Below are 11,656 nucleotides of genomic sequence, written 5' to 3' on the forward strand. Positions count from 1 at the left end.
CAACCGTTTGCCGCGACCTTTCAGTTTTTCAAGTGAAACTTCTTACGGGTCGAAGAGAAGTTTCGACCATTTCAATCAACCGATTGCCGAAGCTCGATCATGCGATCGGATTTTTAAAACGACCCGGAACCCGTAGAAAAAGCGTTACCCTTGTCTCGCGACTCACACCAGCACGAAAACGGCGCTTTGGTGAATGTGGGAAAAATAAGTCTCACTTCCGCGTGGCCACGTGGGGACTTTTTTAACCCGAGGGACGATTCGTTATACGGTGCTCGGCAAACTGTTGCTGGCGGCGGGCCCGGAGCGATCGGTTGAAATCACGGCGAGTCTCTTTTCATTCGGCGTAGACGGATTCCCCCAATGGCAGCCTTAGACCATATATATATATATCTAGACCTCGCATTGAACCTCCCACTCCGAGATTTTCAGTAAGCGGAATGGCTATAACCGTGTGGGTGAGTCGTCGGGACACGTGGTACATTCGTTTACCCTTTCCATTGCAAGGCGGTCTACATAAATGTACGGTCTAAAATCTGATTGGGTCCGAGTACCGTCGGTACACGTGGTCCACGTGGTATTCCAGTTTACCCCTTCCGCTGATATGCGAAGTCTAGATATTTATGGTATAAGCGGCGGCGCGTTGGCGACGCAATGTACATCAGAATCCTGAGAGCATAATGGCATCCCGTCAATTATGTCGCCGGTGAATGCGAATTAAAGGCGAGCGACACGTAGCTGCCGCTCGTCGATAGTCGGTATCGCGCGCGGATATCTTCCGCACCTGGCAATGTCCACTCGGTGTCGCGATAGCGCGCGGCCACGACGCGGCCGCAGTGCGGCTGCAACGCGGCGCCGCGACGTCGGGTCCAATCCGCGTGACCGAGATTTACAGGAAAATTCGACATCGGCGGGGAACAACGAATAATTAAGAGGGTCCATTCGGAGGTCGCGTTTCCGATGCTCGCGGATAAAATACAGTAGACCCCCGTGTAAAGCGAATTTCGGGGTCGCGAGTACCGTGTTTTCATGTAACGCGATTATTCGAACGGCGCGCCGAATAACGAGACGCATTATGCACGGTGTATGAGAAAACGTGTTCTTTGGGTACTGGTAATTATTGTAAACTCGTGAGAGGAAAGAGCTCGCACGCGACTACAAAATGTCAGGACGGCGGGGGTTACGCTAATTGCTGCGGTCATAATTCATCCTTCAGGTGTTGGTACAATAGCGCTGTAGGTATATCGATTGCTTAAGCAGACACATACGTTGTCCCGGTGATCAATAGCGATAAAAGATAGATGCGCGCGAACTGGGGATAATATCGGTGATATATCGGCACGTTCGGCGAAACTGTATTAATAACGTTTAATAATTGCGGACAGACCATTAGGCAGGTTAAAAGGAAGGGACGACGTTACAAAGTTTCTCCGTCGGAGGAGGTAGTCGTATCCAGGAAGATGTCGACAACGATATACGGTCGCGTTAAGAGTTTCAGAAAGTTAATGACCATTGTCCGTCAATGATATGCGTAGAGGCCTTGATAACCGAAACGATGGCCGAATGATTTATGAAACACCCACGTTTACGCAATGACTATTAGCTGGGAAACACTTCCTATACCGGAGAGATAAAACGGAAAGTGACAACGGCAATTTGCTTCCCCCGTTGCAGGTACGAGTCAGGTACACCGAGTGCGGGGATATATATTACGGAAATGGGCATTTAGTAAAGAGTCCTAATTACGCCTCGGCTGGTCAATGGCGACCTTGCCTCGAGTCTACGTATCGTTACAAATAATTCGGATGCCTATCCGCGTTTATAATTTTGACATCTCTCGGAACGAATATGTCGGATGTTCTCTCTGTTTTGTCCATAAAAATCGACACACGCGACGGATGGTATTTTCTCTTACGAGTAGGTTTAGAGAAGATAGAAGATCGACGTCGCGTTCGATCGCCCTCGCTTTTTCGCCGCTAGGACTCGGGAGCGACGCCAGGCGTCGAAGGGTTAAGAATAGTTTTCTTTTTTTTTTTTTTTTCTAGCGCGTCGAATCGCTCGCCGGGCGGAACTTGCTCGTTCCAATGCGAACTCGGCCTGTCGCCAGTTGCGTCAATGCAGAGAGGTACGCAAAAGAACGGGCGAGGTATTATTTAGCGAGAAAACTCGCATGACGCGCCGATTCTCCCACGGCCCGTCGACGGCTCTCGGGACGACGCGCGGCGCCGAATAAAAGCTCGAAGCCGACGTGCCGCGTGTACGGACGTCGGGCCGTTGTGCATATCGGTACGCGCATACATACGCCGGCGGATATCGCTACCGTCACTTCTAATTTTAGCACAAAGGGTGCGGTGCTCGGGTGTACGAAGGGATACCGACGCCAGTCCACGGTCACGATAACCTTTGCAGGGGTGCGAGCCTGGACACTTTGCAGGGGGTTTGCCCGCGATGCTCGAGTTAACCACCGCGAGCCTCCCCGGGTAGATGCGACTCGATATTAATTCGATATTACCTAGATATCGACTCGATTTAAGGCGACGGGGGATCAACGAGATGTAAGATCCCGACTAGGCAGAAAATTCTACTGGGCGAATATTTAATCTCGAGTGACTTTTAATGTAAATCGAGTATCGGGGCGAATGGTTTGCCCGCGATGCTCGAGTTAACCACTGCGAGCCTCTCCGGGCAGATGCGACTCGATATTAATTCGATATTACCTAGATATCGACTCGATTTAAGGCGACGGCGGATCAACGAGATGTAAGATCCCGACTAGGTAGAAAATTCTACTGGGCGAATATTTAATCTCCAGTCACTTTTAATGTAAATCGAGTATCGGGGCGAATGGTTTGCCCGCGATGCTCGAGTTAACCACCGGGAGCCTCTCCGGGCAGATGCGACTCCACATTAACCCTCTATGGGCCGAATTTTTGTTTTAAATAAAAAAAAATTGGGGAACGAAAAATCAGCAATTAGGAACCTATGTATGCAAATGAAAAAAAATGTTTCATTTAAAATGTGACCTGAAAGTTACACGGGCCCATAGAGGGTTAACTCGATATTAATTCGATATTACCTAGGTATCGACTCGATTTAAGGCGACGGCGGATCAACGAGATGTAAGATCCCGACTAGGCAGAAAATTCTACTGGGCGAATATTTAATCTCGAGTCACTTTTAATGTAAATCGAGTATCGGGACGAATGCGAGGTACGAGTACGGGAGGGAAATCGAGGTATCTTCTTGGATCGAGATATAGACGCGTTTTACTCGACAATTCGACATGGACTTGACTCTACCGGATGTACGTGGACACTATTCTTTTTTTCTTCTACGTCGGGCTTGAGTCGGAATCGAATTGGAAATATTTTCAGGTTCGAGAGACTCGAGTCGTGGATGAGGTAGTCGACTGGATGCGTCTCTGTGCTTGGCGCGAAACTCCACCGTGTCTCGCGACGCCTGCCACGCAGACCTCTCGTTATTCGGAAGGAATATGAAAGTAGAGGCATCGGACAATCGGCGGAAATGTTACGCGTTTAGTTACAGGGTCAGGTAACAATCGCGGTGTACTGCACCATCCTACGCATTGTGTGGCGCAACCATAATAGCTTCGTTACGTGGCGAATTAATGCTGCCCTTTTCTGCAAACACGGTACAGTTAAATAACGGCCACAATTCATCTCGCGTGCATTCAAACCCGATTTCCATGTCCATTCTCTTGGAATTATCAGGCGTGGATTTGACGTGGGATTTTTCTTTTTTTTTTTTTTTGAGGAAGAAGAATGCTCGCGTATCGAGCGGAGTCATGCTCGAGGGCGTAAACGTGCAATTACCTACAATACCGTCCGGAAAAGGGAAAGAAATTTCTTGGGTACCGTACCGAAATGGTTAAAAAAAATTCCGGCGAATGGAAATTTTTCGAGGTGGAGGATATTTCGTAAGAGGCGAAGAGAGGATAAGAGGACGAAGGATTTCGGGTTGCCGTTAAAAGGGCCTGCACTCGGTGAATTATCCTTACGGGAACCTTCCATTGCTCTGGAACCTTAAATGGCGGTTTTCGGTCCGTTTTCCCCCACGGGCTGACCTTTTTCTCGCTAAACGGAGGAGAAATATCAAACGCTCGATTACTCCAGTGCTTTAACCCATTTCACGGGGAAACGGGTTAGAGAAAGACCCTGGAGGATCCGTGGTCGTCATCGAGGAACGGAGTCCGTCGCTCAAGTAATGCAAAGCGAAATCCTCCAGGGGATTGAATCTTTTACGAGCAAACTCTGTCCGATCGCTCCGGAACCTCGAAAGCTTGGGTCAAGTCTATAACGAGAGGAGTTGAAAAGATCTTTGGTCGATTAATGGCGAGAAAGGTGCGAAGGTATTTGGGAAAGGTCGCGTCCGTCGGTCGCGCCTCCTGGAATGGGTTTCCACGGAATTATTAATCTCCCGGTCGAGGATAAGTTGTAATAAAAAAGAGTAACGTCACGATACGCGACAACGAGGAAGACCGAATCTCCCGTCGAGTTTCGGCGACGCAAAACCAGGAAAAAAAAATTCCCAGACGGTCCAAAGTCGAACGATCAACTGAAGATTTATAGGCTATGATTCCAGGGCACGTGCCAAACATGTACGAACGCAACTATAAAAATTACTACGAGGTGAGCGACACCTCGCACGGCTTGGCGGGAATTTTTCTGAAAATTTTCCAGGAATCGAATGTCTCTGTGCCGGGAATTTTCCGCGGGCGAATTTTTCGTCGTCGTTCAGGGAGGCGAGAGTTCGACTAGGTCGAACCCTCGGGTTTGTAGGAAATTTTATATGAAAATCGAATCGCCTGGAGAGGCTCGCCACCCGCGAGAAAAGCGCTTCTCTTCCCCGCGGAGGGCACCTGGAGCCTTTTCTTCTCCGAGGACATTTAGTCGCGCCATAAAATCCAAGCACTCGTTACGTCCACCCCTTTCCCTGGGTTTCTCGGTGTGCTCCAAGGCTGAAGTTTTATCGCACATCGACGTTCACGTACCCGCGAAACCCCCGATAAATATACCTCGAATCGACCTCCGTTGGCTCTTGGCCGAACGAGACGTTTCCCTCGAGATCGAGTGACTCGGGAAATCATCTCCGAGGAAAAGGGACGTGCAACAGGAAAGCGTCGAAAGTTATACTTGGTTATCGGGGATGATATCCCTCGTTCGACCGGGTCGTATCGTGGTCCGAAACGCGGCACTGTCAAGGTCAGGGAGATTCGTCTCCGGGCAGAGGAGGGGATATCCGGATGTCTCCTGGATCGATTTCGCGGCGGGGAAATTCGAGCTCGCATCGAGAGTAGCGCGTCCGCCTTTTCGAGACACGTGCAGCGAGGAGGACGTAGGAGGACGCCGAGTTCGTGGTTCGCTCTCGATATTCCGGGATGGTCAGGGACGGTCGGATCGAACCGTCTCCACGAGCCCCGCCTTTTTCCTCGTTCTCGATTTGTCACGGCCGTGGATAGTCGAAACTCCGGGAGATGACGAATTTAAAGGATTTACACATTTTTTTTTTTTTCTTCTGAATTTCGACGCTCGACGCCGCTCCGGAGATCGGGAACCGCGAAGGTCGGGCAGGACGAGGGGGGACATCCGAGGATATCCTGGCTGGATCGATCCTGCGGCGAGAGAGAAATTCGAGCCCTCGAGGGTAACGCGTTTGCCTTTTTGAGACGCGAGACTCCAGTCTCGCGTTTCGCTCTCGATATCCCGGGATGGACAGCCACTTCCGGCTGAGAGGCCGCTCCGAGAATCGAATCATCCTTGGAATAACGAATTCGATTTCCCTCGAGTTTCCATATATTCTGGAGAAAGTCTGCGGTTCTTCGTCATGGGTGGGTTTGGACGAAAGGCCGGAAAACAAAACATTTTTCGGGTACTGATACTTTTTTCCCTCGGACGCCTTCAACGGAAAGAACCCCTGATACGAGGTCTTGCATTTTAGGGATCACGAGGGGAAATTCCAGTAAACGGAGTATTGTTTTATTTGACGTATTATTTTGCAATTCTTAATTGCGTCAGATGAAGAGGATCTTTTTTAGAGAGATCTAGGTGATAGTATATCGTGCGCGTAAATATCCTCGGGGTCGAGCTCCAGAGACCGACCGAGTCTCGCGCCAAGTACATCGCGCTTGTCTCCTCCTTGCGCATCCTTCGGTCTTCTCGGAGGTTTTGCCTCCTCGTCGGCTCTTCGTAGCCGCATAAAGGTGCAATCGGCCGTGCCCCTTTGTACACACGTAACGATGGATAAAACAGTCCATAAACGGGCACGAGCGACCCTGGCTAGGGCGGCGAGAAACGGAGGACCAGGGGACGTTTTGACGGTATTGATTTCCCAAGCCCGGGACCTCTCGCACCATCTGCAACACAAACGCTCGCCTGAGATGTCCTTTATGGCTCGCTGATCCTTTCCCCGAAAAACCGGTCTACTTTTACCCGATCGTTGAGGAAATCCCGAGGAAAGGCGGGGAAAAGAGTCTCGGCGACCGGGTGATTTGCCACGCGTCGACGAGGGGCTCCTGGAATATCCAAGGGGGCGAATATTAAATCCCTTTCGGGTTTGTTTTTGCTTTCGGGACTCGACGTACCTTTACGCAACGTGCCCTCTTCCGACAAGCGTAGATCCACCTTTTTAGATCGCCGATTATTTCGCTAAACGGCATGCAAGAGGCTATTCCCTCGGAAATCAGCGAAAACGATTTCCTACTTTGAGAACGGATTGCTTTTGATATTCATATAATAAACAAGGATTTCTGATCGGGATTTCGAGGATTAAATTCCATCATTTCCTGAGCGAATAATCTCTCGTCGAGGTTACTCTCCAAAACGTGTCTCATGAGGTTTCTTTCGCGACGTCCACCGTGAATTTCTGCATCCTAAATTTAAATCGACCTCGCGACGTGCCGGATTTTAATCCAGCATGCGGTGAATAGAAATGATTTTTAATCGATGGCTTTTATTCCGTGATTAAGAGCACACCGCATAGTGTACCGCGGCGGGAAATAGCGGAGTTTCCGAGCGTCACGGTAGAAGAAAACCGGCTAGGTGTACAGCATTGACCTGTATTTTCCTATCCATAAACGCAGGGTAACCTCGTTCGTTCCAATCGACATACCGAGCATATAATCAATGGCCGTTCGATCGAGCGTCGTCGAACGCGTCGGGGCTGCCGGCAGGTAATGCAGAGGCGAAGCCCGATGGAGGAAGCATCGCCTGTTACAGCCGAGCCTATAAATAACCAATGCCACGTACGTTCGTTATATATCCCCGTGCGAGTGTGTCGAGATCTATAATCCTCCAGGATCCAAGGGAATTTTTTACCAGATACCGCCCGAACGCGGGAAAGGATAAAACCCTACTTTCCGCGATGCTGCACCACCGACGTTGCACTTTCGCAATTTCATCCAAGATTAGTGCAGGGGAGTGTTCGAACTCTCGCGAATAAATATTGTAACCCATTTCCCTCTGTATGCACGAGATAATTTTTTATAGTACTGGTTCTTTACGACGAAACATCAATGCGTCGATATTCCAGCGATGGGACAAATCGGCCTCGGGTTTGAATTTTTGGCAAAACACGTACCGAGAAAAAAAAATTGCTTGACTAAAAGAAATGTCAGGAAGTGTAAATAAAATTGGTTTAAATCGACGATGTAACGAAACGATTGCTCCTTACAATTGTATGTTATTTAGGCAGTGGTATATATATATTTGTATCGGACGATTAATATTTTTTCTCAGGGTTTGGGTCAGGTCGAGATTCTCCGGTTAACCGGCATCGCGCATAACCGATCGAGGTGAACGATTGAATTTTTGGCAAAACACGTACCGAGAAAAAAAAATCGCTTGACCAAAAGAAATGTCAGGAAGAGTAAATAAAATTTTTTTAAATCGACGATGTAACGAAACGATTGTTATTTAGGCAGTGGTATATATATATTTGTATCGGACGACTAATATTTTTTCTCAGGGTTTGGGTCAGGTCGAGATTCTCCGGTTAACCGGCATCACGCATAACCGATCGAGGTGGCCGATGGGTGTCCCTGACGTATCGATCGGCGCCGAGGCCGATTAATCGAAGGCAAGAACGCCCCCCAAGGAAACGCGTTTCCGTCTCGTCGAAATTCTATTTAGCAATTAGTCTTTGCCGTAGGCGTCGTCCGTTCCTTCTTCCCATCGGTCCTCCTTCGGTTATCTCCTGGTTTCCTCCTGTTTATCTCCGGGTTCACCTCCCGGTTATCCTCTGCCCCCCGGTTTAGCCGGTGCCAGGGTAGCCGAGGGTGAAATTAGATTCCCATGGATCGCTGGATGGGCCTCGGGTATTTAGGAGATGCGAGGTGAAACCGGCGTTTCAGTTAGGAGTTTAGAATTGATAAAAACTTCCGAAATTTCCCGGTAGCTCCGAAAACACCGCGCCCGGGGTGGAGTTCGATTAAGGCTTAACGATATTCGTTAACCCATTAACTCGACGCGAAAGTATATGCATTCGCGATCCGACGCATACTTAACAAATTAACCCGCCAACCGAGGACGAGTTAACTCGTGAAATTACTAATTATCGCGATCCAACGCGCCGGTTAGGTTAAATGTTAAATTGAATATTAAAGCGAAGTGGTGATAATTCCTAGGTGCTCACGAGTCATGTGTCAAAGTTTCGGACAGTTCTGTCCAATACCCTTAAAAAAAAAAAGTGTCTTGTTCGAATCGACTGATTTGAGGGGGGGTTCACTTAATCTCAAGTTAAGATACTCGGTCGACGTTGCGACGCGAATGCGCTTGGCGCGAGCCTCGACCGAGTTAACGATCTTGGTTCATTAATTAAAATTGTATTTTTTCCCTGGCGATTCGGGTACAATTATTTACCTCGTAATGAAAGTATGCATTAGCGATCCGACAGCTAGGTTAGGTTAAGATCCTCGATCGGAGGGCGCTTGGCGAGGACCTCGGCCGAGTTCCTTGACACCTCGTCTTAGCGAGGGTCCCTTTAATTAAAATCCTATTTCTTTCGGGCGATTCGCGAGGATCGCGCCGATTCGGCTCGACTCGAGCGAGAGTGGAGGCGCCGGCGAATAAATAGCGCGATAACGTTTCGCGCCGCGGCAAAGGCCCTCTTAGCGCCCTTAATAAATACATTTATCGCTCCGCCGCCTCCCGTCCGCGGGCTGAGTGGATCCAGTGACGTCACCGGCGCTCCTCTGGCGTCACGTGGCGATAAAACAAAACGGCCGCCGCCGCGAAAAAATTGGCACTCGCTCGGTTGGCGCGCGACGTCGCGACGCGACAACCGTTCCGCCGCCAATTTTCCTTCCCGCATTGGCGCAAACAACTATACAGGGTGTAACGGAACTCCTGGCCACCCTGAGAATCGAACCAAGGAGATATTTCCATCGAACGGTACCGAAGAAATATCTTTCAACCGAAATTAATTGTCAATCCCGAATAAAAGTCCCATCCAATTTATTCCAGTTTATTCGTGTCAAGTAATTATCCTTTGAACTACCGTAATATTTCCTTGGTTCAATGACGATTTGCACACTTTGAATAAATCGAAGTATTATCGAAAGGCGTATGAAATGATTTAATTTATAGCGGTGGTTCTTAGTGGCGGATTTGCGCTCGCGAATACGCGAGATATTCCAAGATGGCGTCTACTCGAGGAAGAGGCGACTCGAGAGGAAGGAGGACATTTCCGGAGCCTTTTCTATCGAAAGTCTCGACGGGAGGAAGGGAAAGAAGAAAATACGATTCGAAAGGAGCATCCGCGCGACTTCTCGGGCACGCGCGCCGACCGCCTGGGTATTATTAGCGGTTATTAGGTGGAGGGACGTAATGGCGCAAAGTGGGAAAGGAAAGGAGGGAAGATCTCGAGCTCGACTAAAATAAGCGCGAGCCGAGTCTTCCGCGGTGCACTCGTCGCCACTCGCCGTCTCATGGAGGGACGATTCGAATCGCGGACACGTTTTTACGTATCCGACTCGAAGACGAAGGCCCTCGAGGATAATAACTGGCCGGTCGAATGTCCGAACGCGAGACGCCATTTTGAATTTCTGCATTTCACCCACCAGTCTTGCCGTTATGCCCTTAATATATTACTGTCGCGCCCAGGACTCTAAATCACGCGAGTTCGGAATTTCGCCGAATAAAGGGAGCACAGGTGACAAGGTAAACGAAGAAACCCCACCTCGTAAGGTTGTAGGATGGCCGCTAGGGCGATTGGAATCCTCGCACTTGTGGGTTAGCAGAAGTAAACCGCGGAAGCCCCTCCGCGCGCGACGTCGCCAAATACCGGGGGAAGGAATCGAGTCATGATTTATTTATACCTCCACCTTGTGCAGGGACGACTAATTACGTACACATGTAACGTTACATAAAAGGCTGCGCGGACTGGATATCGGTGGATCAATCGACTTAACCCACGCCGATCGTCCGGGTCCTCGATAGTCGAACACCCGGAGTTAAAGTTAGGACGGCGAGATCCGTCGATTTTCCCTTCATCGGTAGACAGGCCGATACGACTCGATTCCTCCGAAAGATAGCGCCGTCTTTCTTCGACCGGCCTATAAATTTCATAAATCCGGGTCAGCCTCGTCGCCAAGACGGCTGCGTATCGTTTTACTCCTTCCGGTACGTCCTTACCGGCATCTCGCGTTCCAGGAGTCGACGATCGATCCCTCGGCACTCCATCTACGGTGCGCTTAGATAACACGAAACGACTTAGCTCGTCGCGTAGCGTTACGTCGTTACTCAAGACGAGCCGGTGCAACGAATTCGAGGGGGCGTTAAATTAATTTAACTCGAGATCGGGCGCAGGACGCGACGAAGGGTCGAGCGGGCAAATTCGAGAATATCTCGAAATTCGGGAAATTCTGCAAATTCTGCAAACTCTCGAAATTCGAGAAATTCTCGAGGTAGCTCCACCGCACCCCCTTTCTCGCTCGCCCTCTGCCCCTTTTCCACCTCGACCACCCTCGGCCCCCCTTTCGCACTCCGCAGCCCTCTGGCACCTTCCGTGCCCCACTTCCCCCCTGGTCGATACTCTGCCACCTGGTTCCACCCTCTACTTCCCTTTGCCATCCTTTCCCACCCTCCGTCTCCTCCCACCGCCCACCCACCCACCCTCGGCTACTCGCTTCCTCGGGTCTTCCATGTTGCAGGTCGCGATTCCGCTGCAACTTAACCACCGACCGTTCGATTCGAGGGAGTTACGACTATCTGGGAGTTCCGCAACTAAGTGGAACACCGACGTGCCCGAGGTGCTGGAAATGCCCCCCGCGATGACGCCCCCGATGATAAGTGACTTTTTATTCCACAAGGAATTAAAAGCCACGATCCCAAAATCCTGGGTACTCGGTGTACTTGAAAAACAGGTGTAACGCGACTCGTGATGCCATCGAGCGATATATCTCGATCGGTGGGAGGGGATCGATTCTCGGGTCGGGCCAATTCCTGCCAGAAACTTGGCTAGATATGTCGCGATCGAGGGTCTTGGCATCGTTCGATCATGTCCCCCTCGATGGTAAGTGATTTTTTGCTGCACCGGGAATTAAGGCAACGAGGGGTCAGCTGGGGAGTTACCCCAAAACCCTGGGTACTTGTACTTGAAAAACTGGCAAAACAATGATGCCATAAGGTGATCTCTATATCGC

The sequence above is a fragment of the Orussus abietinus genome, unplaced genomic scaffold (assembly GCF_000612105.2).
Source record: "Orussus abietinus isolate OABI.00-Male unplaced genomic scaffold, Oabi_2.0 scaffold10, whole genome shotgun sequence".
Lineage (NCBI taxonomy): Eukaryota > Metazoa > Arthropoda > Insecta > Hymenoptera > Orussidae > Orussus > Orussus abietinus.